The 13,570-nt window shown below is 32.2% G+C and overlaps 1 pseudogene; it reads left to right on the top strand.

Moving 5' to 3' along the window:
- The first annotated feature begins 2,941 nt into the window (after positions 1-2,941).
- LOC149545901 (ADP/ATP translocase 3, mitochondrial pseudogene) lies at positions 2,942-3,745 on the top strand (annotated as a pseudogene).
- The last annotated feature ends 9,825 nt before the right edge of the window (positions 3,746-13,570 follow it).

The raw sequence follows: 13,570 nt of genomic DNA, 5'->3' as shown, positions 1-13,570 counted from the left end.
TTGAAACCTTTATTTGACCCAAATGGGTATCCAAAAATGAAAAAACATGAAATAGAAACTAAGTCTAAGTACATTTTTTTTGGGTGACACAGGATTGCCCTTATACCTCTAGATGCTCCTGCATCAATTATCCAAAATCAATTTCTTTTTAAAAGGTTTCTTTCCAAATTTCATAAAAATCAAAGAAAAAAATTTGATTTCATATCATTGTGTTAGCACAAATATTTAGTCCCCAAAGCTACAACACATAAGGGTCTGGTTAACTAGATGAATAATCTAAAATTCAAAACATAGGAAGAATTTGTACCTCTTGATATAGAATTTTTGAAGACAAACCCTCAATAGATAGTCCATTACAAAGCTAGTCTTCTGGCCTTCAATTGTTGTTTCTTGTAGCCATTGTGCAACTTTCAATGTGCAATAAGTGGCTGAAACCATAAAGAAAACAATTCACTCAGCAAAATTTAATAAAGCCAATGCTCTGGGAGAAGTACTTTCCTTCATAAAGACATTTATAAATGGATCTGGTTTGATGCCTACTTCCTTCTCATGTCTCAAAACTTCTTCCAATAGGTATGCACAAAAAAAAAAAATTAGTATGGAATATTCTTACAAGATTGAGAGAAACACAATGCATGCACAAAAACCCACCATACCTTGACTTGAATCCTTGACATTGTCTAGAGAAATCTAGTGTTTCCCTTGTAGTCATTTCCACATTGTGTAGATCTCCCAGGCTAATGTAAGTAGATGTTCTTTGAGGTGCAAACTCTATTAACAAGTGTCCATTTCATGTCACAGTTCTAGCATCTGTAGAAAATAATACGATTGTTATCTCTATGAGAAACAGATAAAAAGATAAGTTGTTGTCATCACCAACATCAGCTTAGTGTTAATATGGGACCAAATGAAGACAAAAAATGTATGGAAACATTTGAATAGGTATGAACGAGCAGAGATTCTCTAAATAACAAATAGAGTCTCAATGCACTATAAAACAAGTAGAGCTTCAAGCTACCTTGAGACAGTGATCAGGTCTTCTAGCCAAAGCTGTTAGTAGTGTAGTTTTTCTAGATCTAGGTGGACCAAGAAGAAAATAGTTTAGTGATTGAACCAAACCTCTATACTTGGCAACTCAACTCCCACTATAATTGCACCCATTTTTATTATTATTACCCTTCTCTATTTTGAATGTCATTATTGAAAAAAGATTTGAGTTTTAATTTTACTTCTCTACTCTTTCTCTAAAATTGGGAAGAAAGCACTTACTATTGAATTTAGCGACCTGCAGCACTCTATGAATGGATGTCCTCTACATTTCAATGAAAAGTGTTATGAAATCAACATTCTTTTATTTGAAATTTTAGTTGCAGCAACTTCACTAAGAATGCTCTTCCTGAGACTATCATAAGTAGGGAGTTTTTAAAGAGCAGCCCATTTAAGAGCCTTTCCATCAATGCTTGTGAATGATTGGATAGATCATTCTCTTCACCATTTGATGCATTAATTGATGCATTAATTGATGACCATCTTTGAGATAGAAATAGAATTGTCTTTCTTGTGAAGGCACATTTAAATCTCAGAGGCATGATGAATTGTCAAACTACGTAGGAAAATTGAAACATAATATAGGAAAAAAATATTCCAATCCAAACAAATTGCAATTTTAATTTCTTTTAAAGAGATTCAGAAGCTATGGATCATAAAAAAAGGGTAGTGGCACAAGGTTAGCATTGCATAAATGTCCAAACTCTATGTACATTAAGTATATTCTCTATAACCTTGTTTGTGCTCCATCTTAAACCAGGCTCTAGATAAATCATTATCTTCATAAGGAGATCAAAAATATGATGAGGACAATACCCAATACGATAGATCTGAATCCATTGAAGGAAACTTAGATTTAGGGATTTACTTTTATCCAATCAAGGGAGACCAAAAAATACAGAAACTTTGTAAGGAAAGACTAGTCTGAAATGCACCCAGTCATGGCCAAAAATACCGCTATGCATATAGGCAAGCCTTAGCAATATAGGAAAGACCATATGGAAAAATATGCTCCAACTAAAACCCACTGCACTGTTGTACAAGTGGATACCTTAGAGTCCACTCCAAGTGTCTAGGTGTCTTCTACATGCAAGCAAAATCATTCTCTTTTCTCTAGCTATTTTTGCATCTACATTGTTTATGCATGCACCTTGTTTGATGATATGATTGTCCTGACTGTCAAATGAATCTATCTATTTTGCAAATAGTATATTTGAACATGAATCAACAGTTTTGGTATTATAATTTGTCAAACTCTTAACAGGTGTGGAAATTTTAGAGTGATGTTGAGAGACTTGTAAACATGATTGCAGTCCTCTTGTATTTTACAAAATTTTCGTTGTTCTTTTCTAAATAGTATATTTGAACATGCATCAAAGTTTGAAGACATCATAATCTTTCAAACTCTTTAATAGGTTAGGAAATTGTATGTGTGAGTATTGAGACTTATAAAAGTTATTACAATCTCCTAGATTTTTCAAAATTTCCACTCATCTATTTTGAGGCTAGCATCTTACTTCTGTGAAAACCATACTGCAATCAATAAAAAAAAAATTAAATCAATTTTTTTATATTTTTTAGGGTCACAATGTCAGAGTGGACCAGTTTTTATCACTTGTGCAAAAGTTATCTAGTCAAACATTCCTTGGTTCAAGACCTTCACCAAACTAGTAGGTTAGCCAAAATCCCTTACTCTGTCTTGAGAGATAGCTATCAACCCCTTTGCAGGGTTATGATTGTTCACATAGTGCACTTTTCCATACATCTAAAGGGAGAAATCTAACTGTGGCAACTCCAAAGCTTTCACCCATTTATGTTTCAACACCTTCAGAGAAAGGTGTGAAAGGTTTCATGATTGATTTTTTTAATGCATGTCTCTACTGTTGTATCCAAAATGGTAGCTACCACCATTGAATGAGTCAAGCTATTGATTAAGAATTAGGATGAAATGTGGAAGTCTAGTCATTTCTTTGAGCCATACAAAGGCATTGGAGATTTTTGTAATCAAACAATATTCAAGGATGAAGGTATCATTCCTTTATGGAGATGAAATACTGCTAATGTCATTCACTACTTCCCCACTCAGTGCTCAAATTTTCCTTGAAGGATTACTTTAAGAACATGTTAGATTTTAAGAAAGATAAGGATGGCTACTAGAAATAATTTGCTAGAAATATTTCTTCTAGTGCCGTAGCTAGTGCATCATCTCTTCTTTTTGTTTATTCTTTGGACTATGCTCAAACAAGGCTGGCTAATGGTTGCATAGAAAGGTGGAGAGAGACAATTCAATGGACTTGTTGATGTATACCATGGATTCAACATCTCATGTGTGGAGATTATTGTGTACTGTGGTCTATACTTTGAAATGTATGATTCCCTAAAGCCAGTTGTTTTGGTTTGGGATCTTCAAAATAACTTCCTTGGAATTTTTCTTCTTGGTTGGGGTATTACAACTGGTGTTTCTTTTGCTTCATATCCTATTAACATTGTACATAGAAGCATGATGATGACATCTGGTGAGGTGGTGAAATAAAAAAGTCCTTTGGATGCTTTTCAATAGATTTTGAAGAAGAAAGGTGTCAAGTGACCTCTATCCAAGGGTGTTGGTGTAAACATCTTGCAAGCTATTGTTGGTGTTGGAGTCTTGGTTGGATATGACCAGCCTTAATTAATTCTTCTTGAAAAGAAGTATGGCTAAGATAAAGGCAAATATTATGATGGTGATGACAACTTATTTAGACATTGTTTTTTGGCAATTTGGACCACTTTTTTGTTTCCTTATAATAAAACTATTTTGCTAAAATAATTACAATTTCTAGTACACTAGGAGCCAGTGCAATTTCACTTGAGTTTCCATCTAGAATTTGTAGATGGGTATCTGATCTTTTTTTAGGCACAATATTTTCTTATTTGATATTTTGAGAAAATAATTCCTTTTATTTTTCCAAGAAAAAAAAAGAATGATCAATTTGAAATATCCTATTAGTGGTCAACTGCAAAGAAATCTCAGGTTTGTCTACAAGATGAACAAAACTACGGTAGCAAAGGTGAAACCTTTGGTGCTTTTGAAACTATCTGGGGGATTCTGAAACAAGTGTTTGATGACATCTAGTGGTTTTTCATGATAGGCCAAGACTAGAAATTGATATAAAACCAAACATACAAGAGGGAACTATTGTAGCAAAGGTGAAGACTCTGGTGCTTTTGAAACTATCTGGTGGATTTTGAAACAAGGTTTTGATGACATCCAGTGGTTTGTTATGATAGGACAAGACTAGAATTTGATATAAAACCAAACATACAAGAGGGAATTGAAACCTTGAATTAAGGGGAAAACAAAAGTAATGCTTACTTGAATATTTGTAGTCAAAGTGTCTTAAAAAAAAGATGTCTCTGCAATCAAACTCTCCATAGACCTGCTCTTGCTGGAGTGGAAAAACTAGCCAATATAGATACATGATATCTCTAATGATGATAACTAGCCACAAAAAGAGGGAAAATTTTTGCATCTCTTGAAAAATAATCAAGAAACCAAAAAAGCATGTATAATACTTGAATTTCCAAAGCTCCAGTAATCAAACTCTATCTTTTCTCAAACTCTGCACTTAAAAACCCCTACTTCTCATCAAGGAATGAGTCTATGTAGTATCTATGACCATGACCATTAGCTAGAGTGGGCAATGGCATGAGAGTAGAATTGAGAGAATAATCTAGCAAATTGGATAGGGACCCATTCAGTGGTAATGAAGTGTAGTCATCACTCATCATTGTTGGCTAATGAAGAGTTGTAGTAGGGTGCACATTTGTATAAGTTGATGATGGTGGAACATGACCTAAAGAAGCCATAGAATACCCATTGTTCTGATAAGCTGCATAATTTTTAGGGCAAGTATAGTGAGAAGCTGAAGGAGAAAAAGAAGAAGGGAGGCCTACATTAATATGCATATTGCCAATGCCATGCCCAGACTGAGCTCCACCATTATCATCATGGTCAAAACTAATGTCATAGTAACTTTTTTGGCCCCACTATAACTTCGGTCAGGAAAGAGAATAGATAAGGAAACTCCTTGATAGTGGCTTAGTAATCATCATATTTTAGTTGTAGTGTCTTACCTTGGAGTTTGGTCTTATTCTTGCTTATTACACTTTGTTAAAAGTTTCTAAAGTTTTATCAACAAATTTATTCTAAGAAATCTCTTCGACACATTATGTCAAATAGTTTACATGGTGCATCTATGCTTCCACATTTAGAATTCATGTCTACCAAGATAGTTACAATTGTAGTGTTTGTTAAAAATCCCCCTTCCTTTATGCTCTGGTCAATGTCCGCACTCTATTTCGTAGCTCTTATGGATGTCCATCTCTATTCTAGAGCTCTTAATTTGGCACAAGTAGGGAGGATGCTGAAAATGTTGGGGAATTTGGCTTTACACATGCCAATCACATTTGATTAACAATTTCTCAAGTGAAACTAGTCACATGCTAATGTTGATTGTTTTGATGACAATGGTTACTATCTTACAACCTTGACAATTCATGTGAGGACAAGTTTTTATTCACAAGTGTTATTAAATAGTTCATATTATGTAATGTTAATATTATATTACCATTCTTGCTTATGTAAAGCTTGTAGAAAATCAAAAAAGGGAAGATGGACAACACATTTGGAATTAAAAAGCCCTTGCTGAGGTAAGAAGAGTGTAATGGAAAGAATAATTGATATAGAGGAACTGAGAATCTCATCCATACCATCCCCTCTAGGACTCTTTCTCTAAGGAATGGTGCATAACAAACACGTGTATGCCCCATTATACATAGGAATTGTCCTTTTATCAATCTCAATCACCATAACCATACCCATCAAAGAATAGGGATTAGACATATCCCTTATATAGATAAGGCTTTATGAGACAGACCTCTAAAAAAACCCACGAAGAGAGAAGGGAAAATTGATACAAAGTACAAATGGGTATGTCCATGTGAACACCATGGAAAGCTACTATGAACATCATGGTTTGCAGGAGGGAGGCAACTAGATCCCACAACTGATGGCCCAATAGTGGGGAGCACTTCTTTGGCAATACCAATGCACTTCTGAGCATGCTTTCATTCTGTGGAGGCTACAAATGCACCTGCCAATATGATTAGGTCAAATGTGGCTGGAGTTAGGGAGACTAAGGCCATGAAATGAGATATTGGTTGGTAGCGTGAGATGAAATTGGTGGCCCATGGCCTTAGTGGAAAAAGCCTATCAGCTAAAGATTATAGGTACTCTACAAATTTTGTTAGTATTCCTAGATTTATGATTAGAGTTGTGCAATCCCAAATCCTCCTCACAAATAGTATGCAACAACATTGATGGGGATTTTGATTTCACATTTTATTTTGCAAAAACCATTAAAAAACTTTATAGTTGATAAAGATTTAGGCTTTTCAAAATAGCTTTGTTTTAAAGTCTATAGACAAATTTGTCATTTCTATTTTTATTACTTTAATATTAATTTATTTGAAGAAAATTCTATATTTTTATTTATATAAAATGAGTTAAGTATATGGTGTTGTTTAATTATCAATGACATAAATAATTTTTAAAAATAAGAATAAAAATATATATTAAGAAAATGTATATTAAAAATATAAATTAATATGTCATTTTATTATATATAAATTAAATTAAAATATCAAAAAAGGTTGAAGAACATAGAATTTTTCATAGGGGCTAATTGAAGCTTAATTTTTTCATGGGCACAAAAGTTTTGTGAATCAATGGAGAAAAAACCATGCAATAAGTCATACAATACAATATTACCAATTGAGCTACAACCACACTATGTACAAAGCTAGGAATATGATGGTGAAGTGGACAAGGGTTTTGTGAAATGATTTCCCTCTTCATCAAATCTCAAATTTATTTACAAAAATCTCTTTCCAAGCTTTGAAATTGTCCTCTTACTTTGTCTTCTACCAAGAAGCAAACAAAATTTAAGAAGGAAAGAAAAAGAAAATTCTATATAGAGAAAAACTAAAAAGTAACATAGATTAAAGATGCAATTTTTGTGTCATGCCTATAGGGAAAATTTTCTATATGGAGCAATTTCTCTATTTGAAATATTGTTTTTAATTACTGAGTTTAATTATCAAATGTTATAAGCATAAAAGATCTAAATATTTTAATTAATTAATGATTTTAATTATCAAATGTTATAAGAATAAAGAAATGATGCTATTTATTTAGTGCACTTATTTATGGATCTTTGATGTTGATGTAGAAGTCTCCAAAATGAAAAAATACTTAGAAGATGTGCAATGAAAATGTTTCAAATAACCTTGTTTTTTCTATATAGGGTGTTAGTAGGGCCTTGGATTTACCCCCATGGGGCACTACTAATCCCAAAAGTAAGGAAAAAAATCAATGTAATTAAACAATTTTTTAAAAAACTGGAAACTCTACATCCCACCCATCATTCAACACAAATTTCTACTATTGACATATGTTTTATTTGAAAAAAAAAAGTTTTGGAATTAGATCATCTTAGATTTTTTAAAACTCAATACTTTGAATTGCATTAACAATTCTTCCATTGAGAGAAGACTAGAAAGGACTACAAATATAATATTTAAAAAGAGGGGTTAGCAGAGAGTCTTTTGTTACGCTAACAAAAATTTTAATGGAAAAATCTACATGTACATTTTTCTAGTATTAAATATTTTAGCAAATAGTTTTTTGTCAATGATTGATGGGTCAACTATAACTAACTACTTTTAAGGGTCACCTTCATGTATTTTAATGTTCCATGATTCATTTATGTTCTCTTAATTGTTAGTAAAAGAATACTCACAAAAAAAGTGCAACTTTTTTCTCATATCTGACACTTTTCTCACATCCAACACTTTTTTGACAATTGTGGTTCCCACAATTAAAAATCTATTACCTTGATTATTAATAATAAATATGATTTATATCATAATTCATTTTTATTAAATCATTTTATTTCTTGGTTTAATATGTATTAACCATGGTTCTCACTATTTACTGAATACTAAAATATTTAAATGTAATAATTTTAAAATAATGTTCTATTTTATAAAGATGGTTATTACATGACTTAATGTGATTAATAGAAATTATATCTTGAGATTGTAAAATACCTAATTGATAATTAATCATTTTGCTTTGCATAGATAGACTTGAAGTTTTCCTTTGAGTGCATGGAGGGTCTTTATTTTCTTCATGAATATATAGATAGATTTTGAGGAGTTAGAGTGCATAATGAGGTGATTTTGAGTTTATTTCTAGTTTAATATCAATTGAGATGACATTTGAGGAAGATCGATAATGATATATTGATAGGACAAAAACTTCATTAGTAAGTAATAAAAATTATAAAAAAGTTAAAAGAATGTATTAATAGGATAAAAAAGTTATTGATCATTCATTTAGTCCTTTGTTTTGGTGACTAAGTATGAATAACCATTTATTTGATCATTTATTTAGTCACTTATCTTTGTCTAGCCTTTTGATTTTACCCACTAACCAAATTAATCATTTATTTAGTCACTTATAAATTTTAAACAATTACTAGAATTTCATCACTTTTAGTCACATGACTAAAAAAATTAGTCTTGTGACTAAAATTTTTAGTCACATAGTCATTTATTTTCCAAAATTCTACTAGTGTTATATGTTATTATCCTCACTACAAATGTAATTAGAGGATCTGAGATAGTATCAATTATCATGACTCATTTGTTCCACACTACCCCTATATTCTTCTCAATGACGTCTTTAGATTCACTCCTCATGGTTTTAGGTCACTCAAGTGTTGGATACCCTGATACTCTATGTACAATTTTTTCTATTATTTTTAGTGGTCCATTATCTAACCATGTAGAATTATCATGAATTCTACTTAAGAATATCTTAATCCATTCAGTCTTGAAAACATTTGGAAAATCTAGGGCATGAGTCAACCCTTTTCTCTCTACAATTTTGAATGCATCCATCAATGCTTCATTTTCACATAATTTTCCATAGGTTTCCTTTATCTCCGTGTCTCCTATGTTATCCCCCATACATGTGTATCAACATCTTACATCTTGAATCATAAAAAATCAAGGTGGTGTCATCGACAATGCACTAGATGGATCTTTCTTATAAAAAATATCAAGAATGGATCTAAAGTTTGGTTGTTTGATCTCATTGCTTATTAATTGCACATTCAAAAATTCTTTACCCTCTTTAGTCTTAGTATCTAAAGAACTAGATGACACTATGTAAACTAGGGTTTACAAAAATTCAAATTGTGTAGCTCAGCACATGATAAATACCTTTGTAAAAAAAATTTGATGGTGTCAAGTGACTATTGAATCCTACTTGCAAACACTAGAGTGATCTCTTTAAATTTTCCTTTCTCTCATCATGCTCTCCTTTAAGTTTCAATGATTTCAAATGAGTAGAAATCGATCATATAGACCTTAAAACCTTGCAATTAATGCTTAGATCTTTTACAACTATAAGCTCAGCTTCAGTACAGATTTTGACTCACTCAACTTCCATTAAGTTTCCTTTTCCACTCGACAACTACTATGACCTTGGTGAACACTATCACCTTTGATAACTCGACATCAACTAACATTGCACTTGGAAACCATAGGGAAACTCTTCATGCATGGCAGTAACATGAAAACTAACAAAACTTAAAGATTTATTCCAAGTTATAATCAACACCTTACATATTTATTCATCCATATGTAATATTTTCATAACTAAATCCTTGTAACTAATGTATAGTATATCCTTTTAAATATCAGTCCCACATACCTATTGATTTCTTAATTGGAGGAGGTACGATCACCTAACCCATTGGGTGAGGTGATCCCATCTAAACTTGATGTGTTGTAATCTTCCTTTCTCTTCCATGTCTTGTTCATCTCATCTCTGATATTCTCAACATCTACCTTTCCTTTACCTTTGTTGAACTCATTGCTTGGTGTCTTTGACCTTGTTGGACAATTTATGCTTATCTAACTAGTCTTCAAATAATTAAAACATGTGGTTTGACTTAGCCATCTTTTGTAGTCACTTCTAAAATGTGTTCTCATGCAATTTTTAGCAATATGTCCATACTCTTGATAGTAGTGACAACTATACCTCGTATGATAATCCCAATTATAAGAGTTATCATTGTGCTTTACATTTTTCTACTTATTTGATGACCATTTAGGCTTGGATCTGCACTCATATGATCTATGTCTATGCTTTTGATAGTTATAGCAGTATCCTTCAAATATTTGTGTGCCTAATGTCCTTAGTTTTTACATTTGTGGCAATGACCCATGAACTTCTTCTTAGGATTCTAATTTGTAAAACAATCTTGCTCCTACAAACATTAGTAGTATGACCTATCTTACAATAATTATGACAAGTAGGTTTGGATTTCTTACCTTTGTTACTTCTTTCTTCACAAATTTTGGATGATTCTCTTTCTCTAGTACTAGTGTAACTGAATCCTAAAGTGTCACTGTTGGATCTAGGGGATCTCATCAATTGTTAAAAGTACTTGATGGCTTCACTAGGTTTGTTGAAACTATTAGAAAACTATTTTTCTTTTTTCAAATAATTTCTTAGTTGTTCATTATGAAACTTTAGTGTTGTGACCTCATTATCCTTTTCATTGAATTCATGATTTGCAATCATCATTTAACCCAAAGTTTCCAATTGCATGTTAGCAATCCTAGTTACCTTTCATGTTTTCTCTTCCATTTTGTTGGTCAAAATACTTTTGTCATCTTCAATAATGACTTTTTCCTCTTCATCTTTCTTTTTCTACTCAGTCACCTCATAGAGTAATGCTGATTATACTTCTTATTCTCTTTTAATATTTTTGACCACTTCAGTTAGGGTTCCATTCTTTTCCATCAAATCTGCAACTACTACATCAAATTCATTGGTGTTTCCATCTGCAAACAATTCAATAGTTTCAATATCTTAGTATTGTGTGTTATTCTCTTCAATACCAATTTCCTTCCTTCTCTTCAATGATATATTTAACTAATTTCTTGGTTCATTGAGCTAATGTAGGGCAAGTTGTATCTCAATCTACTAGTTCTTAATAGTCTTTCCCAACTTGTAGACTTCCATCTCCAAGATCTTTCCTCAAAGTTGAAAATCTTTCCTTTCTAGAGAACTCAACTCTGAAAACAATTGTTGGAAATACAATAGGGAAATAAACTCTAGGGGAGGGGGTGAATCAACACTTAAAACTTTCAAAGTAAAAAACATTCACCACACATCCATCTCACAATCTGTGCATATAAACTAAAATACCAAATTAAGTATATACATCCATAGCATGAAAGTAAAATATTCAACACATGTGTAACATAAGATATTCAGTTACCAGAAACCCTCCAAGGAGAAGGTAAAATTGGGTTGGGGATGATATCCACAAATCTTCACTACTGTAGTAATAAAGTGTATCCAATAAAGGTTATAATGTTTGATCATGAAACATGATCTACCCTGTTAAAGGCTTAAAAGATTATTAGATCTTGTCCTATTAAAGAATTTCAAAACCCTACTAAAAGTGTGTCTGGTAAAAGGACTTTAAATTACAATGAAGTAAGAACCATGTTAAAGGATTTACAATAGCCTATCAAAACTACTCTATTAAGAGATTGAACTGATTCACCTATTAGAATGTCTAGGCAATGATCCTTTGGTTAGGACTTTGTTGTTTGATGTCAGATTACCTCTATACTAATGTATACTTGATCCTTTTTTATCAGATATATCTATGTTGTCCTTTGATTCCTTTCCTCTATTCTCCTTTAATTGATTCTACAATGTAACTCAAATCTTAACACCTTAGTCACCACGAATGCACTATTGAACAAGTAATACATGCCAAGCATAAGTTGTGAGACAGTATATGTCAAGCAATAGATATTTAGTATCAGCCAAGTAACTAATTAGTGCCAAGTCATTCAAGTGCCGAGTAGATGGCATATGCCAACTGATTCAAATGTTGAGTGATCAATGGACATTGAGTCATTTAGAGGCTGAGTTATAGTCTTAAAGTTGTAGTTGATGCCAAGCATCACGGACTTCGAGTGCCAAGTTACATAATTTTGACATCAATGTTCATAATAGCAAAAACTTCTATGTATACCATTTTTGGGTTGATTTAAGGATTTTTTTTATGATATTTGATAATAAGGATAAATCTTAATTGAGAATCCCTATGCATTACATGCATCTAATTAGAGAAAGGGAAGGTTTAAGTGGTAATATGGGTGAATCGCTACCATTGCTTCATACCTAACCCTAAGTCACCAAAGATCATGTTTCATGATCAAACATTGTAACTTTTATTGGATACACTTTATTACTGCAGTAGTGAAGATTTTTGGGTGTCATCCCCAACCTAATTTTACCTACTCCTTGGAGGGTTTCTAGTAACCAAATATCTTGTGTGATACATGTCTTGAATATTTTACTTTCATGTTATGGATGTATATGCTTCATTGAAAGTTTTAAGTGTTGATTCACCCCCCTCCCCCCCCCCCCCCTAGAGTTTATTTCCATATTTTATTTCCAAAAATTGTTATCAGAGCTAAGTTTTCTAGAAAGTAAAGATTTTTGAGGAAAGATCTTGGAGATGAAAGTCTACAAGTTGGGAAAGACTATTAAGAACTAGAAGATTGAAATACAACTTGCTCTACATTAGCTAAATGAAGCAAGAAATTAGTTAAAGATGTCACTGAAGGGAATGACACACAATACAAAGATATTGACACTATTGAATTGTTTGCAAATGGAAGCATTCATGGTGACTAAGGTGTTATGATTTGAGTTACATTGCAGAATCAGTTAAAAGAGAACAGAGGAAAGGACTCAGAGGACAACATAGATACATCTAATTAGAAAGGATCAAGTATACATTAGTATAGAGGTGATCTAACATCAAGAAATAGAATGTTAACCAAAGGATCATTGCTAAGATATTCTAATAGGTTAATCAGTTAAACCTCTTAACAGATTAGTTTTGATAGGGTATTGTAAATCCTTTAACATGGTGTTTACTTTATTATAAGTTAATATCCTTTTACCAGACACACTTTTAGTAGGGCGTTGAAATATTTTCAACAATTGAACTTGTAGACATGTTGTTTGTTAATCTCATATTGGCTTTAACATATGAGTGATAATATACATAAGTCATTTATTTAGTTCATGGTGAAAAAGTAATACATGTCGACCATAAGTTGTGAGATAGTATATGTTGAGCAATAGATATTTAGTATGAGCCAAGTAAATAGTCAGTGCCAAGTCATTCAAGTGTTGAGCAGATGGTATGTGCCAAGCTATTTAGATGTTGAGTGATCAATGGATATTGAGTCATTTGGAGGCTGAGTTATAGTATTGAAGTTGTAGTTGATGCCAAGCATCAGGGACTTCAAGTGCTCAGTTACACAATTTTGACATCGATGTTTGTAATCGCACAAACTTTTATGTAAACCA

The sequence above is a fragment of the Cupressus sempervirens genome, chromosome 7 (assembly GCF_028749045.1).
Source record: "Cupressus sempervirens isolate cs-2001-9-10 chromosome 7, ASM2874904v1, whole genome shotgun sequence".
In the NCBI taxonomy this organism is placed as follows: domain Eukaryota; kingdom Viridiplantae; phylum Streptophyta; class Pinopsida; order Cupressales; family Cupressaceae; genus Cupressus; species Cupressus sempervirens.
Note: the sequence above shows the minus strand (reverse complement) of the source record. Positions and strands in the feature narration are given on the sequence as shown.